The sequence below is a fragment of the Octodon degus genome, unplaced genomic scaffold, assembly GCF_000260255.1.
Source record: "Octodon degus isolate 3935 unplaced genomic scaffold, OctDeg1.0 scaffold00037, whole genome shotgun sequence".
Taxonomy (NCBI): Eukaryota; Metazoa; Chordata; class Mammalia; order Rodentia; family Octodontidae; genus Octodon; species Octodon degus.
Genome location: NW_004524613.1, coordinates 3,894,060 through 3,912,438, shown reverse-complemented (window position 1 = coordinate 3,912,438; position 18,379 = coordinate 3,894,060). Strand labels below are relative to the sequence as shown.

At 44.8% G+C, this 18,379-nt stretch overlaps 1 protein-coding gene across 1 annotated transcript in view; it reads left to right on the top strand.

Annotated features, from left to right (window-relative positions):
- Snta1 (syntrophin alpha 1) overlaps nt 1-18,379 on the top strand; it is a 33,703-nt gene that overhangs the window by 5,016 nt on the left and 10,308 nt on the right. The window lies entirely within an intron of this gene.

Genomic DNA, 18,379 nt, shown 5'->3' with positions numbered 1-18,379 from the left:
AAAAAAAAAAAAAAAGGAAACAACTTTGGGACCTGCCTGGAGACAGGGTGGAAGGAGAGCCTGCGAGGAGCTAAGCAGGCCTTGTTTCCCTTCCTCTCTCATTCTCTACCACTGGGGCCTTGGAAAAATCACTTCCTCCCCCTGAGCCTTAAATTTAATTTCCTCATGGATAAAATGGGGACATAATTCCTGACTTTCTGGGTTGTAAATAGGACCAAAGGTACACGGCAGGAAGTGGCATATAGTGTATGACCCAGGTAAAGTGAGGAGTGGAGACGGGGAAAGTGACAGCTAAGAGTCTGTTCTTAGGGTTTCTCTACTGTGCCTTCACTGGGTGGGCTGGATTAGATCTATGCCATCTTTGGGTCTCAGTTTCCCCATAGGTTATGATAGTCCTCCTGCTGTGGTTGTTCCTTGTTTGCCTTTTGTTCCCTCTCTTAGGTTTCTGCTTTGCTCAGCCTTTCCTCAAACTCCACTCTGGCAGCTCCGGAAGTATGTGGGGGCCTGAGGAATGTGCCTTTGGCTTATTGCCCAGAATAGGCTCGGGGGAGGTGGCGGGGGCTGATGGAGAAGCCCTGGTCAGCAAAGTTTATGAGCTGTGTCCCAAGCCCAAATCCTGCAGGTTGCTTTGGTTTCCCCAAAGACCTCTCCAAGAGGCTACAGAAACAAACAGGCTGTGGGTCTCTGGTGCTCCTTGGCATTCCTGTGCCTCCAGGTCTCAATTCTCTCTCTGCTTTATTTTATTTTTACATTTTAGGCATTTTTGTAAATACACTTATAGCATTTTCATACTTAAAAAGAACTGACTCTAGTGTTGGTCCCTAAAAGCTTTTGTATACAAATATATACAGGTCTTTTCTCTAATTCATGAATATTTGTTTTTCCTTATTACACCAAGAATATTCTTAGGTACCACCTTCTTCTTCCTCTTCCTCTTCCTCTTCTTCTCCTCCTTCTCCTCCTCCTCTTCCTCCTCTTCCTCTCCTTCTTCTTGTGTAGGGTCTCACTACGCAGCTCAGACTCTTAGTGATTCTCCTGTTTTCAGCCTCCCTAGTGCTGGGATTGCAGGCATGCCATCACTACGCCCGGACTACTTCTTGCCTTAGATAAGAGATAAACAATTGCTTTTACTGAGTATCAGTCTCACTTGGAATTATTGGGAGTTCCATATTTGTGAGGATTGGAAGGCTTTGAATGGGCAGAAAGGAGCTGGAGTTGATTAGCAATGTCTGCCACAGATGCTGCATGGAGTGAAGTAACACATATACTGTCCCAGGACTGAAGGTTTCCAGCTCTTATGTTCTAGGTATTTTTCAATATTAAGATCATTCCTTTGGTAAACTCTTTCCCAGGCCTGGTTATGAGGAAGGAGATCATGGCCTCCTTGTATTTTAGAGGGTTTTTTTTTTTTTAAGTTGAAGTCTCTCTCTCTTTGCTTTTGCCTTTCTTCTAGTACTAGGGATTTTTTCTTTTCTTTTTTTTTTTAAGTACTGAGGATTGAACCCAAAGCCTTTACACTGAAATGCACCCAACCCCTTTTTGAGATAGCATCTTGCAAAGTTGCCAAGGCTGGCCTCTGACTTTCAGTCTTCTTGCCCCATATCAAGTAGCTGGGATCACAGGCCTGTGCCATTGTGCCCTGCTCTCCAGCCCTTTTAAAATTTATTTTTGAGATAATGTCTCAGTAAGTTGCCCAGGCTAGACTTGAACTTGTTATTCTCCTGCAAGTCTTCTGAATAGCTATGATTGCCAACGTATATCACCATGCCTGGCTATCCCCAGCCCTTTGAAATTGTCTGTGCTAGCTCAATAGGCTTATGGAAAGAGGCAGTTCCATCCAAGGGAGCACAGGGGTTTGAGGTGGGAGCAGGATGAGGAACTGGGCTTAAGAATCTCTGGATTGCTTAGAGAAATCTGAGAAGCCTGGAGGACAGGTGGATGCTGGCTTGTGCCGAGTCCTTGAGATTTTGTGGAATTTGTATAAAATATCAGGGTCTGGCAGCTACCCCAGTCTGGAGCCATGGCTCCTATGAGCTTCTGTGGGTTTAGGTTTCCCCTGGAGCCCAATCACTGGGCACATTGTTCAGAACTTCCCACTGCCAATCTATTCCTGAGGCCACCTCTAAGGAACCATAAGAAAATGGCCTTCCCTTTGGCTGTGAACTTGGCAAGGGAACTGGGCATCTTTCCTGGGACTTGGTACAAAATCCCTTGGTGATGTCTTGAAAGAACAGGTGTCACCAGAGATCTCTAGGGGCCTTCCAGAGTCCTCCTTCCTGGCTCTAGTTGGGGGCTTAGCTGGGCCTCAGCAACCCGTCTGCTTCCTGGAACTTTTCTTCTGCTCAGTTAAAGGTTCACACACATATCCTGAGCCTGTTCTCCATTGCAGGGATGTGTTTGTAACCAGAGTCTGGGCACAAGCTGGCAGCCAACATGCCTCTGTCTGTTGCTTAGAGAGGCCCATTGTATGTGCAGATCTCACCAGGCCTGGGAGAAAGGGAGGGATTACTATAAGCAAAATTTCTTTTCTCTTCCCTTGCATGTTGTGGTTGGACTGACAGTGGCAATAATGAGTCTGGTATCCACTAAAAGAAAAAAAAAAAAAAAAGGCAATAAAAACCAATGAAATAAATTTTTAGTGCATTGTTCAAAGTAGGAAAGGTACATCCCATGCAGAGACCATCCCCTCACGCCCACCTTGGACCCCAGAAGCTCACACATGCCCTGGAGTTGCATTCTCACTCTGGAAGCTCTTCCCAGGCGGGAAGCACATGTGATTTGTCTCCAGGCCTGGGGTTCACAGTAGATCTTAGTAGTATTTGGATATCAGCAGGGTACAATCTTTGACTCTTTCTTCTTTTCCTTTAACTTTACACTTGCAGTTGACTTTTCTAAAGGTTGTAGAAGGGGCTCAGAGCTCCTGCTGAGCTTGACTGGTTCCTGGCTTTTGTGTTGTGAGTCTTTGGAACTCTTAGAGCAGTCGCTTCCAGGTCCTCCCCAGGAGATAGATGCTGCCAGGTGCCTTGGCTCCCTGCATTACCAGCTTCAAAAGTGGGATGCAGCTCACTTGGAGCCACCTCATTCAGTTGGGCTAAGTGTGTTGTGCCCCAATGATGCACCAAGGGGCTCCTGTTGCAGGAACAGGTAGGAGGGGAGCCCATGGTCAGGTCTCCAATGACTCAGAGCTGTCATTCTGACCATTGTTCACAAGGGAACATTTCTTTGGCTGCATTCACACATAACTTTGGGCCATGTGACTCTCCACAGACAGAACTTGGGCTATTCCAGCACTGGCCTGATCCCAGTCCTTGATTAAAATGCCTGTGGCCTCAGGAGGCAGTCCGAGTCCCTGATTGGCTGTGTGCCTCTGCCTGCTGGCGAGATGGAGGAAAGATGGCAGTAATCATGTGGTAGCTGCTCTTTCCTGAGCACCCACAATGTGTGAGACGTCGTGCTAAGTGCCTCCATGTCACTGAATTCTCAATACTGCTCCTACGAATTAAGCACACTCTTGGTCCATTCTACTGATGTGAACATTAAAACAGAGAGGTGACGTTGCTTGCCCATGGTCACATAGTGGCAGATGACAATATTATCTCAGATCTCTGAGGAGTTAAGCCCAAGGTCTTTTAAGTTCTTGCATATTTATCGTGCACTGCAAGTCATGTCCCCCATCTGAGGCTCATTCAGTCCATCCATTAAACCAGGATTTCAATCCATGTCATTGAGTTAGTGAAATTAGGTGAAGGTGTGCTTAAGAGTATTGAACTTGGGGTTGGTGAGATGGCTCAGTGGTCTAAAGCACCTACCTAGAACAAGCTAAGCAAAGCACAGGGACCACGGTTCCATCCCCCAGCACCACATGCCAGCCAGCCGCACCCCCCTGGTGGGCTGAGCTGGCCACACACACATATAAATAAATAAAATTAAAAAAAAAAAAAAAAGAGTATTGAACTTGGTGCTTGTTGCATAGTAAGCACTCACTAAGTGCTTCGTGCTCCTACTACTAAGATTCTAGAAGTCTGAATCTAGGGTTTCTGATTTGATAAGGGCCTTCCTTATCTCTGAATCTTAGTTTGCATAGTTTAGAATGTGGTCGTTTAGTATTTTGGAAAAATCAACTGGATTTATAAAAAATTAAAAAGTAATACATGCTCATTAAAAAAACCCAGAGGAAGAGGCCAGGGAGACAGCTCAGTGGAATAAGTGCTTCCCTGGCAAGCGCAAGGGCCTGAGTTCAATCCCCTGTTCTGCCAAAAACAAAACAACAACTCAGAGGAGCATAAAGTGATTATCTCATAGAAATAAACACTGTTGTTATTTTTTTGCATAAGACCTTCAGAAAAATTTCTTATTCCTCTCCTTCTCCTCCTCTCTTTTCCTTCTTTTTGTCTTTTTTTGTGGCTGGCTCAGCCTGCCCTGGGGGTGGGGCTGGTGAGGCTGGAGACTCGTGGTGCGGGGGATTGAACCACAGGTGCTGAACACTGGCCTAAGCAGGTGCTTTAGACCGCTGAGTTGCTTGCAGGAACTTCTTTTTGTCTTTTTGAGACGGGGTCTCACAATTTAGTTCAGGCTAGCATTGAACTCACTTTGTAGCTCAGGCTGGCTTTGAACTTGTAGAAATCTTCCTCCCTTAGCCTCTTTTTTTTTTTTTTTTTTTTTTTTTTTTTTTTTTTGAATTGGGCCATCTCCCTGGCCCCTTCATTATGTTTGTAATTCATCATCCCAAAATCTTTCTTATAGCTTTTTTCTTTTTTTCTTTTTGTGAGACAGGACCTTGCTATAGCCAGAACTATAGTTAAGGCTGGCCTTGAACTCACTATGTAGCCTACTCTGACCTTGAACTCACAGTGATCCTCCAGGCTCAGTCTCCCAAGTACTGCCATTACGGGCTTGTGTCACCATGCCCACAGGGTCTTGCTATGTAGCCCAAGCTTCCCTTGAATATTTTAAAATTGTTTCTTGTTTTTGTTTTTGTTTTGTGGAACCGGGGATTGAACTCAGGCCCATGCTCTTGGTCTTGAATTTTTGATCCTTCTGTTTCAGCCTCCTGAGTGCTGGGATTATATATAGGCATGTGGCACCACACACGGCTCCTCATTTTTTGTATTTGTGCATGTGTCTTTTTAAAAAAAAAATCTTTATTTTTTTATTTGGTACAGGGTCTTGCCATGCAGCTCAGACTCATAGTGATCCTCCTGTTTCAACCTGCCCAGGGCTGGGATTACAGTCCTGTGCTGTTGTACCAGGTTTCTGTGGCCAGCAAGGCCTGCCTACAGTTCCAGGCCAGCACAGCATGTGGTACCGGGGATTGAACCTGGTCCTTGCACTTTCCAGGCATGCACTTAGATGGCTGAGCTCTCTCCCCAGGGCCTCTCCCCCTTTATCCTTTTGAGGCAAGGTCTTCCTATGCAGTTCAGGCTGGCCTTAAGTTTACTTTGTAGTCCAGGCTGATCTTAAACTTACAACCATTCTCTTGCCTCAGCCTCCCAAGTACTGGAATTATAGATGTGCGCCACCACGCCCAGCTGGCTAGTACTTTTTAATGATTGTGTAATACCCTATTATTGAGATTCATTCATATTTAACAAATATTTCTGAGCCCCTGCTCTGGGCCAGGACTTTATACAGACATTGAGAATGTGTAATCTGGGGCTGGGGAGATGGCTCAGTAGAATAAGCGCTTCCCTGGCAAGCACAAGGGCCTGAGTTCAATCCCCGGTTCCACCAAAAAAAAAAAAAAAAAAAAAGAGAATGTGTAATCTGTGCCACTTAAAAGGGGTATCTTTTTTCACAATCCCCGCTCATGGGCGTTCAATTTGTCTCTGGCTTCTTGTACCATAGATAACGTCTTTTCTATGTATATTTCTGTGGACATTGTCAGAATTATTGTTCCTATAAGGGGTATTGTTAGGTTACAGTATTTATTTACCTTTAGAATCTTTCCTTCTTTCTTTTTTTTTTTCCTTTTGGTACTATGGAGTGAATGTAGGGCCTCTGAACTGAAAACTGCTTCCCCATCCTTTTTTATTTTGAGCCAGGGTCCCACAAAGTTTCCCAGGCTGACCTTCAAGAACCTGTGATCCTCCTGCTTTCAGCCCATCAGAGTGCTGGGATTCCAGGCATGTACCACCATGCCTGGCTGCCTTTAGGATCTTGATAGATGTTACTGTACCCCATATTACTCAAGGACGTGGTAAAGTGAGATTTCTGTCCCCTAAGGTGTGGCAGCCTATGCTTTGCTGGTCAGCCCTGCCACTTGGGCCTTCCAGTGTCCAGAAACTATTTTTAGTCTAGTCTTGCTTAAAGGTCATTCCTTCCAGAGCCTGTTGGTATTCCAAATCTTTCCTGTAGCATCCAGGTTAGGTAGGAAGGCAGCTCAGACCTGGGTCCTCACAGTGCCTCGCCTAGAGAGAGCTAGCATGTGAGTGCCCCTTATATAGACAAAGAAACTGAGACTCAGAGAGCCCCTGGAAGTTTCCAAGGCCAGAGAGCTAGGGACAGGGTATGGATTCAAATCCTTGTTGTCTGTCTCCACATCCTGTGCTTGTCCCCCTATACTGTCAGGCTAACAGCACCAGAAGTAATAACTACACCACTTTCTATGAATGGCTTGTTATCTACTAAGCAGGAAAAAGTGTTTTACCTGTGAGGCAGTTACATTTTACTTCTGTTTTAAAAATGAGGAAATAGGGCTGGTGAGATGGCTCAGTGGTCTAAAGCACCTACTTAGAACAAGCTAAGCTAAGCAAAGCACAGGGACCATGGTTCAATCCCCTAGCACCACATGCCAGCCAGCTCCGCCCCCTGGTGGGCTGAGCTGGCCACACACTAAATAAATAAATAAATAAATAAATGTTTAAAAAAAAAATGAGGAAATAGAGACTCACAGAAGTTGAGTCATTTGTCAGAGGTCATGGAGCAAGGACATTAAGTCAAGTCTGCCTCCCTTCAGAGCTCACAGTCAGTACTTTTGCTCCAGGCCTTTCAATGTCTGTTCATTTAACACTCAGTAAGTACTCCACTGCTGAGCTACATTCCCAGCTCAGTCATTTATTTATTTAGTGTGTGTGTGTGTGTGTGGCCAGCTCAGCCCACCAGGGGGCGGGGCTGGCTGGCATGTGGTGCTGGGGGATTGAACCGTGGTCCTGTGCTTTGCTAAGCTTGCTCCAAGTAGGTGCTTTAGACCACTGAGCCATCTCGCTAGCCCCTCCCAGCTCAATCATTGAACACATTTCTGATTTATTCACTGATTAGCTGGTATAAGTCAGGTACTACTCAAGAGGCTGAGTGTACACTGGCAAACAGCAAACATGGCCCTCTCCCCAGAGACTTAACATTTGGGTTGGAAGAGAGGTCCTTGACTAGCAATGAAGGGATCGATCATGTCATGTTAAGTAAGTGATCACCCACGAAACAGGCAAGCAACAGCTTGAGTTTAGCAGAAAGGCTTCCCTGCAGCCAAGACTCAAAGCCAGGACATTTAGTTACCAATGTTTATCAAGCACTGGGATAAATTCTGGTGGGACTGTGTTGAGCCAAGACCAATGTGTCCCCTCTGATCAGTAATGCATGTGAGACTATTGTGTCAGCTGGCTGGACTGGGACTGGTGAGTGATTCTCTCCTGTCGCTGCTTGATTTCTAGTGCTGTCTCCTCCTGGTTTCCTACCTTGGCAGAGCTGGATTCCTTGGGAATTGGGGCCTGTGTTTCTGTCTGCCCCAGCTTCCCTAAGGAGGAAGGGCTTGTGTGAATCTGGACCAGGACTTGGCCTCAGGAGTGTGGATTCTGGCTGTGCCTATCTTTGTATACTCAGGAGTCTTGGCTATAGGCCACGGTTTGCAACTCTTGAGGTCACAGCCTGTTGGCAGTCCAGCCCCACCCTGCCTGATCCAGCAACTCAGGCAGAAATCAGAGTGGGGAGGAGGCCTCAAAACTGGGCTATTTAAGGCCATACTCTGGGCCTCCCACCCCCTCTGTGGGAGAGGCCACTTGGCTTGTGAAATCCAAGCCCTGTTTCTGGCAGCAGCTGTACGGTGTACTGTCCATTTATAGCATGTTTCTGTGGGAAAGGAGGAGGACCCGGTTCTGGGTGAACAGGGATGCTGGCAGTTTCTCTGGCTTCAAAGATGACAAATGTTCGTTTGCTGGACACGTAGCATATGAGACTCCTGCTGGATTCTTCTTTTTACATAGAAGTGGAGGGGGCCTGCCCGGTAGCTCAGTTCTTTAAGTGGCTGCTTCAACAAAACAGTCAGGCTCAGGTTGCTTGGGTTCGATCCCCACAACACAATACAGCCAGTCATGCCTTGAAGGCATTCAGCGGAAAAAAAAAAAAAAAAATACATAGAAGTGGAAACCTTCACAGTACTCCCGCCTGGTGGGGAGCACTGACTTCACACAGTCCCTCCCTGGGGTGGGGGGATGGGGTCTAGGAGACTGTAGAGGTAATCGGTGGGATAAACCTAGATTTGGCACTTAGGAGGGCTTCCTGAATCTCTAGGCCCATGGTGGCTTTTCTTCTTCTTCCGCTCCTCTTCATCCTCCTTCTTTTTCTTCTTATTTATTTATTTATTTATTTTTTGGGGAGTACAGGAATCAAAGTCAGGACCTTGCAGTTTCCAGGCAGGCACTTGTGCCACTGAGCTGTATCTCTGGCCCTCTTTCTTCTTTTTAAAATTTTTTGGACATTAAGGATTAAACCCACAGCCTCCTGCTTGACACTGAGGTACATCACTAGCTCCATTTACTTTTTTATTTTAAAGGATAGGTCTTTTATTTATTATTTATTTTATTTTTTAAAATTATTTATTTATTTTTATTTATTACATTTATTTATTGTGTGTGTGTGTGGCCAGCTCAGCCCACCAGGGGCCGGGGCTGGCTGGCATGTGGTGCTGGGGGATCGAACCACGGTCCCTGTGCTTTGCCAAGCTTGTTTCAAGTAGGTGGCTTTAGACCACTGAGCCATCTCTCCAGCCCCTCCATTTACTTTTTATTTTGAGACACAGTCTTGCTATCATCCAGGCTGGCCTTGAACTTGCAGTCTTCTTATCTCAGTCCCCAGAGTAGCTGGGACAGCTTCCTCTTCTTAGTGCTCAGTGAACCTGTCCCTCACACTGATTTGGGATTTGACTTCTCTAATTTCTGCCGCTAAGAGTGCCCAATCTGCATAGGGAGGCAACCTGGACACATAAAGTCAGGACAGTGTTCTAGGAAGTGGGAGAGAGGGAGGCTGATAAGTAAGAAACATTTACTTTTTAAATTATTGCATAGTGGATATACAGATTAATGGGCTTCATTCTGCCAGATTTGTGCATGCATACAGCATACTTTTTTTTATTTCAAGAATTTTTTCTTTCTTTCTTTCTTTTTTTTTTTTTTGGCAGAACAAGGGATTGAACTCAGGTCCTTGTGCTTGCCAGGGAAGTGTTTATTCCACCGAACCATCTCCCTTGCCCAAGAATTTTATTTTCTTTTCCCAGGTAGGAGAGCTGTTACAAAGTTAGAAGCACCTGCCTGGCAGTACGTGTGGGGTCCCAAGTTCAATTCCTGGTACCAAACTAAAACAAAAAAACACTTGTTGACTGGCTCAGGAACACAGGGCTGATGTCAAGTCTTTGTATTCCCTACTCCATAGGCAAGAAAATTCTGTTACAGGCCTGAACCAAAGATCAGGTTGCTAATGAGTTGCAGCCACAGGACGGACCAAGCCTTTCCCATGCCCACAATTCATTTGCTCCATTCAGAGGCTGGTTTACGCCATCAGCAAACCCTGTAGCCCAGGAGACCCAAGGTTGAGATGTCTTAATGGGACTCTGTCCAAGGCCCAGAGGTGACTCTGTTCTCCCTCATCCTTGCACATACAGCACACTTAGATTACTCTGTCCACCCCTATCACACTTGCATGATGTGGTATCCTCCTCCCTCAGTTTCCTTCCTTTCTTTATAGTCTCTCTCTCCTTTCTTTTCTTTTTTCTTTTCTTTTTTTTTTTTGGCAGAACCGGGGATTGAACTCAGGTCTTTGCGCTTGCCAGGGAAGCACTTATTCTACTGAGCCACCTCCCCAGCCCCAATATCTTGGTTTTTGTTTGTTTTTGGGGGGTGTTATTTTGAGATAGGGTCTTGCTGTATGATCCAGACTGGCCTTGAATTTGTAGGTATCCTCCTCCCTCAGTCTCCTGAGTGCTGGGATTACAAGTATGTGCCACCACACCTGGCAAGAAACATCTGTTTTTTGTGGCTGGTGAGATGGCTGAGTGGTCTAAAGCACCTACTTAGAACAAGCTAAGCAAAGCACAGGGACCGTGGTTCAATCCCCCAGCACCACATGCTAGCCGGCCCCGCCCCCTGAGCTGGCCACACACACACACACACACACACACATAAATAAATAAAATAAATAAATAAATAAATAAAAAATGAGAAGAAACATCTGTTTTTCTTGAGTTTTTAATGTGTACCACATGTTTTTACATCATCCATTTAATCCTGACATCTCTCTGAGGAAGGTATTGTTATTCCTCTTTTATGGACTAGTAGATAGAGGCCCAGAGAAGTGGATTACCTGGTTTGTGGACCAAATTCCCTAGATAATTCTGGTCCTGAAGTTATCCAAGAGTGCCCTACTCCATACCAGGTAGCAAGGGCATTCTATGCATAGAGGGCTGTGTTTTCAAAGGTGAGGCAGTTTGGAAGTTCATACAGTTTCTGATAGTTGGCACTACTTAGTAGGATTGAACTAGATGGTGATATTAGGGATGGGGTAGGTGAAAGAGGTAGGCAGGGGCCCCGTCCTAGAGGCCTTGATGTTGGTGAAGGGTACAGAGCAGCCAGAGCAGGAATTTGAGCAGGGGAGGAGTTTGAGATGTTGTATCAAAAAAAAAAAAAAAAAAAAAAAAAAAAAAAATCAGTAACAAAACACAAAACTGAGACTGGATGTGGTGGCACTTGCCTGTAATCCCAGCTCTTGGGAGGCTGTAAACAGGCGGATTACTCTGAATCTGATCTAGTAGTGAGACCCTGAACACCCTGTAGACCCTTCCTTAAAAATACAAAAACAAAAAACAAAAACCCAAAACACAAAACTGAGTGTGGTAGCACATTCTTATAATCCCAGCACTTGACAGGCTGAGGTGGGAGGATCACTGTGAGTTTAAGGCCAGCCTGATCTGCATAGTGAAACCTGGTCTCAAAAAGACAGTAAAATAAAATAAACCTAAATCAAAATACTCAAATTTTTTAAATAAAATTTTAATTAATGCATAGTAATTGTACTTACGAGGTAAAGTGTGATATTTCAATACATGTATAAAATGGGGAGTGATAGGGGCTGGTGAAATGGCTTAGTGGTCTAAAGCACCTACTTAGAACAAACTACAAGCACAGGTACTGAGGTTCAATCCTCCAGCACCACATGCCAGACAGCGCCACCCCCTGGTGGGCTGAGCTGGCCACACACACACACACACACACACACACACACACATAAATAAAAATTAAAAAAAATGGACAGTGATAAAATCAAACTAATTTGTACAGTAAATCCCGGCCACCTCAAATATTTACCTTTTTTGTGTACAACAAATAGCTGGGCATGGTGACACATGCTTGTAATCCCAGAGCTAGGAAAGCTGAAGCAGGAGGCTCACTAAGTTTGAGGCCAGCCTGGGCTACATAGTGAGTTCAAGGCTAGCCTAGAATACATAGAGAACACACGTATGTCATAGCAATATAGAGCAACGTATCAACTTGACAAGACCCTGTCCTTTTCTTTCGCTGTGGTGGCCACAGCCATGCGTATGCTCAGGCTTCAGAAGAGGATGGCCTCCAGCGTCCTCCGCTGTGGCAAAAAGAAGGTCTGGTTGGATCCCAGTGAGACCAATGAAATGCCGGAAGAACGCCTTGGCTCGCCGGAAGGGCAGGGTACAGACAACGCCCAAATGCCGGAAAAGGTGACCTGGATGCGCAGAATGCGGATCCTGCGCAGGCTGCCCCGGAGATACAGGGAATCTAAGAAGATCAACCGGTACATGTACCTGAAGGTGAAAGGGAATGTGTTCAAGAACAAGCGGATCCTCGGGGAGCACATCCACAAGCTGAAAGCGGACAAGGCCCAAGGAAGCGCGCCAGCGCTGTGAGGAGCGCCTGCAAGCTAAGAAGGAAGAGATCATCAAGTCGCTGTCCAAGAAGGAGGAGACGAAGTAGTTCTCTGCGTGTACAGAGAGCGGACAGGTCCCAAATAAAAGAGCTCTTGTCCATTAAAAAAAAAAAAAAAAAAGAACAGTGAAAATCAGCAGTATAGGTACAGAGTGCCTGTCCTGGCACCCGGTGCTGTGAATGACAAAAATGAAAAAAAAAAAAAAAAAAAAAGACCCTGTCAAAAATAAAAAATAAAAAGGAGCTAAGAATGTTGCTCACTGTGAAGATCCTAGGTTTAATTCCCAGAACTGGGGGGAAAAATTACTATTAACTATAGTTGTCTGCCTGTACTATAGAACATTAGAACTTAATCCTAGCTAACTGTAATTTTGTACCTGTAACCAACCTCTCCCTCTCTCCCTCTTCCCCTCAAAGAAGTTCAAACAGTAATCAAAATGTGTTGGGCTGGAGACATAGCACAGTGGCATAAGCGCCTGCCTGGCAAGTGTAAGGTCCTGAGTTCAATCCCCAATACCACAAAAAAAAAAAAAAAAAAAAAAAAAAAAAGGTGGGTGGGTTACTTCTAGGACATCTTGAGGCAGCATGGCTTCAGGATAGATTAATTTGGGGGCTCCTGGTATCATTGGAGACCAGGTGTGTCGGTCTTGCAGCTTCCTATCTTTGTTATTGAAAGGTTTTTTTTTTTTTTCCCCCCCGGAACTAGGGATTGAACTCAGGCCCTTGTGCTTGCCAGTCAAGCACTTACTCTACTGAGCCATCTCCCTGGCCCGATTTTGATAGGTTTTTTTTCAGGCACCCAGCACAGCAGAGCAACAGGCAGAAGGAAAAAGGGAAAGGGGCTTTAGTATCTTAGAGGACACGGAGAGAATTTGGGAAGATGAGGAATTCTCTGGATTTGAACAAAGGGAGGCTGAGGCTTTTATGACCTTTTGCCAGGGGTGGGGTTAGAGGGGATGTTTAGATATACCTGAGGAGCTGATGGAGGTCTTCCCTGAAGTGGCAGGAAAGGTGAAAGGAAATTCCAACCTGGACTGAGTTGGAGAAGAAGAGGGGAGGTGGTTTTGGAAAGATGGGCGTTTGTTTTAAAGGCATCGGCCATATTAGATGGCCACCATAATGATTTCAGCAATTCATACTAGGGCCAGAACCTAAGAGTTATGTGACTACCGTTGCCCTAAAACCAAATTCCCTTCCAGAAACTTGTAAAGGTTAAAGGAGAGGGGCTGGGGAGATGGCTCAGTAGAATAAGCGCTTCCCTGGGAAGTGCAAGGGCTGAGTTCAATCCCTGGTTCTGAAAAAAAAAAAAAAAAAAAAAAGTTTCAATCCCCAGTTCTGCAAAAACAACAACAACAACAACAAAAACAAACAAAAAGGTTAGAGAAAAACGTGTGCTTTGCCATTTCATTGGCTTGAATTGTATCACGTGCCCCTTTCTTAACCAATCATAAACAAGAAGTTTGGAATCATCGTAATTAGCTCTGACCAATCATGATTCTCCTCCTAGGTTGGGAAGAAGCTGAGCCTCTAGGGATCAAGGATCTGTAAGCAAACAGAAAGAAGGTGGCTTTAGTCTGTCAGGTAGGCTGGACAAGTACCAACTCCATTGCCCTTTGAGACATAATTCTGTACTCAGTCCCAGGTAAGTCACAGCTGTGATCCAATAGCCATTTTTAATTCTAGCCCCTAAACTTTAGAATAGGCTTCATTCTTTTTTTTTTTTTTTCAGAACTGGGGATTGAACTCAGGCCCTTGAGCTTGCCAGGGAAGCGCTTATTCCACTGAGCCATCTCTCCGGCCCATAGGTTTCATTCTTTAAAAAAAAAAAAAAACATGGTAGTGCACACCTGTAATCCCAGCACTTGGAAGGCTGAAAACAGAATCACTACAAGTCTGATCTGCGTAGTAAAATCCTGTAGACCCTGTCATAAATACAGGAATAAAAAAATATTGTCCTTGCTTTCAGTATAACTTCTCTTCTGACCCCCAAAAGGGCTTATAACTCTTTCTTTCCTTCACCCCTGTTTACCTGGAATTGTGTCTGAACTTTAGGGATGTCTCCTATGACAAAAATAGCTTCTTATCTAGTTTTTCCATGGAACAGTGCCAAGAATGGCCTCCTAACCCAACCCTTTGCTAGACTGTCCACTCCCAGACAGGGCATGCTGGCTGGGGCTTGACTGCAACCATCAGAAAGCCAGATGGCTGTGGGAGCAGGTGTGGTGCAGGAAGGGGGAGGCTGCCTTCAACAGCAGGCCTCGGGCATCGCTGTGCAGCAGACAGTGTCGCCTGACTGGAGAGAGACCAGTGTTTAGACTAGTTTTTTTTTCTTTTCTTTTCTTTTTTTTTTTTTTTTAACGTACAGGGTTTACAGGGTCTCATTACATAGATCAGACTTGTAGTGATTCTCCTGTTTTCAGCCTCCTAATAGCTGGGACTGCAGGCGCATGACATCACGCCCAGTCTCATTCTCAATCACCATTTCTGTGTGCCCTGAGGGCAGGGCTGGCACAGCATGCCAGGGATCAAACTCCAGCCCCTGCACTGTGCCTAAGCAGGCACTTTAATTCACTGAGTTATCTGACCGACCCTTAGACTAGTCTTATAACCATCCTCTACATAATGTCTTTCTAGTAGTTCATTTTAGAGATGAGGAGACTGCTGATTTTCAATTGGGAATAGCCCTGCTGCCAGGGTATCATGGCAGGCATTATTAGAAGCATTTCCCTTTCTTTTTAATAATAACTTTTAACCAGTGATGGTGGTGGTACATGGCTATAACACCAGATTCAGGAAGCTAAGAATGGGACATCACTGTGAGTTCAAAACCACATAGCTAGGGGCTGGGGAGATGGCTCAGTGGAATAAGCACTTCCCTGGCAAGCGCAAGGGCCTGAGTTCAGTTCCTGGTTCCGCCAAAAAAAAAAACCACATAGTGAGACCCTGCTTGAGCGGTAGGGGCCTTAGCTATTTTATTGGGTAGAAATAAGTGTAGTCCCAGAGACCAAATTGTGATTGATCTAATTCATGAACATTCCCTTACCAATAATTGGGTTAACAGTGGATACACAGCCCATTTTTGGGCAATGAGACAGAAGGAAGCATCTGCTGACAGCTTCATGGGAGTATTTATTTGTCTCTCTGATAGGAGCAAGGTGTGAGAAGACCACCTTTTTTTTGCTGCCTCTTTCTTTCCTGCTTTGTTTTTTTATTATGTAAGGAATGATTCCCTGGAGCTATGGCAACCATCCCATGGTCATAATGGGAAAGCCGAGAGAAAGGCAAAGGGTCATGCTTAGAATTCAGAGTCCTGAGCCATTGAACCGTCCCTGAATTGCTTTTCTTCAGACTTTTTAAGTGAAATCATAACTATCTTCATTGCTTAAGGCATATGTTCTATTTTTCACAGCTAAGCCTGACTTAACAAGAAACACCAAAGTAGCTGGGCATGGTGGCACATGCTTGTCATCCCAGCACTCAGGAGGCTGAGACAGGAGGATCTCTATGAGTTGAAGCCAGCCTGGGTTACATAGTGAGTCCAATTTCAGCCTGAACTGCATAGTGAGACTGTTTTAGAAAACAAAACAAAACAAATCCACTAAGTGTTATATTATCGATAATCTTTGATGCATTTATAATAGCTGCCACATAGAACCTTATGATTAATCAGTGATGTGCTCCATAAAGAAAGGGATTAAGAAGAGGTGGTACAAGTGTCATGAGTTTATCATCCCAGTCCTAGGGCTAGCCCAAAATCTGGTACATAATAGATGTTTAAGAAAACTGGTTTGTCCTTAAAACTCTCTACTCCCACCAAATTCCTCACAGATCTGCCCTGTCCATCATGTAGCTTTTGGCTTCCAGCTCCCATTGTTAGTGAGATCTTTTCTAGCAATGTTTTATTTTGTGATAGCTCCAGACTGGCCTTGATCTCACAATCCTTTCTCAATCTCTTAAAGGCTGGAGTCAGAAATTTGCTTTTCTAGAAAGGCACAGGATCTCAAGGTCCCCATCACTGGGGCCTCAACTGAGATTATTTTGGTTACAAATATTAGAACCCCAGTTGGGTTTGCAACATGATTTTCTTTTTTTAAAAAAATATTTATTTATATGTGTGTGTGTGTGTGTGTGTGTGTGTGTGTGTCCAGCTCAGCCCACCAGGGGGCAGGGCTGGCTGGCATGTGGTGCTGGGGGATTGAACCATGGTCCCTTGTGCTTTAGCTAAGCTTGTTCTAAGTAGGTGCTTTAGACCACTGAGCCATCTCACCAGCCCCTGCAACATGATTTTCTTTCTTTTTTTTTGCGGAACTGGAGTTTGAACTCAGCCCTTGTGCTTGCCAGGGAAGCGCTTATTCCACTGAGCTATCTCCCCGGCCCCTGCATCAAGAATGAAATTAGAAATGGAAAGCAGCAGGTACTAGGACTGGTGAGATAGGTCAGCAGAGTAAGTGACTGCTTAGGCAAGCACAGAGACCAGGGTTCCATTCCTGGCACCACATGCCCCTGGGCGTGCTGAGCTGGCCACTGAGACCAGGCATGGTCGTGCATGCCTGTAATCCCAGTGCTGGAGACTGAAAAGAGGAGGATCACTATGAGTCTGAGCTGCCTAGTGAGACCCTGTACTAAATACGAGAGAGAGAGAGAGAGAGAGAGAGAGAGAGAGAGAGAGAGAGAATCAGCAGGTATCTGGCAGACCTTTCCTCTGTCTCTCAACATGTGTCCCCACAGCCTCTTTCTACACACTTTCTCCTCTTCTCTGTGCTCACTGCAGAAGGTGGTTGCCCCTGTAACATTCAAATCACCAGTACCGAATCCCTTTCAGTCTCAATCTGAAAGTCTTATGTGGCTCAGGTGTCCACTCCAGTAGAGGAAGGCAGAGCTGCATATCAGAACAGGACTTTATGGATCAGCTGCATAGAACAGCAGATCTGGGCTGATATTCCAGAAGTATTCTGACCAGTGTGATTGCCATTAGCTCTGTGTGCCTATTTAAACTTTTTTATTTTATTTATTTTTTTTAGACAATTCTCACTATGTAGTTCAGATAAGCCTTCAACTCACTTTGTAGGCCAGGTTGGCCTTAAACTCAGTAATCCTACTGTCTCAGCCTCCTAAATGCTGGGATTACAGGCATGCACCACCATGCCAGAGCTTGAAATAATTTTAAATGAATTAAAATTAAATAAAAATGTAAAATGCAGTTATATATACTACCCTCATTTTATTTTTATTTATTTTATTTTTTTAAATTTTATTTATTTATTTATTTATTTGTGTGTGTGTGTGTGTGTGTGTGTGTGTGTGTGTATGTGTGTGTGTGTGGCCAGCTCAGCCCACCGGGGGCGGGGCTGGCTGGCATGTGGTGCTGGGGGATTGAACCGCGGTCCCTGTGCTTTGCTAAGCTTGTTCTAAGTAGGTGCTTTAGACCACTGAGCCATCTCACCAGCCCCCATCCTCATTTTAAATGATCAGTGGCACTATGTACATTGAAATATAAATTTTCCAGGATCACAGAAGATTCTGTTGGAAAATGCTGCTCTAAAAGGTATTCATATACTTCCTCAGTGCTCATTGGCCATATTTTCTAGGGCCTAAGGGCACCTATATGGGTTTGTGCACAAACTCCTTGCTGTAACAAAGAAACCCATAAGTGACTGTGGCTTAAATATAAAAGGCTTTTTGCTCTCTTAGGTAACAGTCCAAGTCTGAGAAGGTACCTCTCAAATGTCAGTATCTCTCCATCTCTGTTTCATTGATTGGACTTCCTTGGAGTATGGGTTGTGTGCTTATGGTCAAGACTGTCCCCGCCAGTCTGGTTTCAGGCAGTGAGAGGGGAGGGAAGGGCACACCTCTTCCTCCAATGAGCAAAGCCAGTTACCTGCACAGATCCTTCCAGTCTCATCCTGTTGGCCAGACAGGGTCATGTGGATGCTTGGAGCTACAAGGGAGTCTGGAAACTTAGGCCTGTGACCTAGAGGCTGTCATTATACCAGAGGACAGTGTGCAGTTTCTACCATCAGACTATCTCATTCAACTTTTTAATTTAAATTTTATTTTAAAGAGAGAGGGAAAAAAATCAATAAAAACAATGATACAGAATTTCGAAACAAGGTAAAAGGAAATTAAGCGTGGTTGTTATAGTGCATATTGTTATCTTCAAAGTAGTTGCTCAGATTACAAGATACAGGCATGCAAAATTGATCAGACAATATAAGAACAAA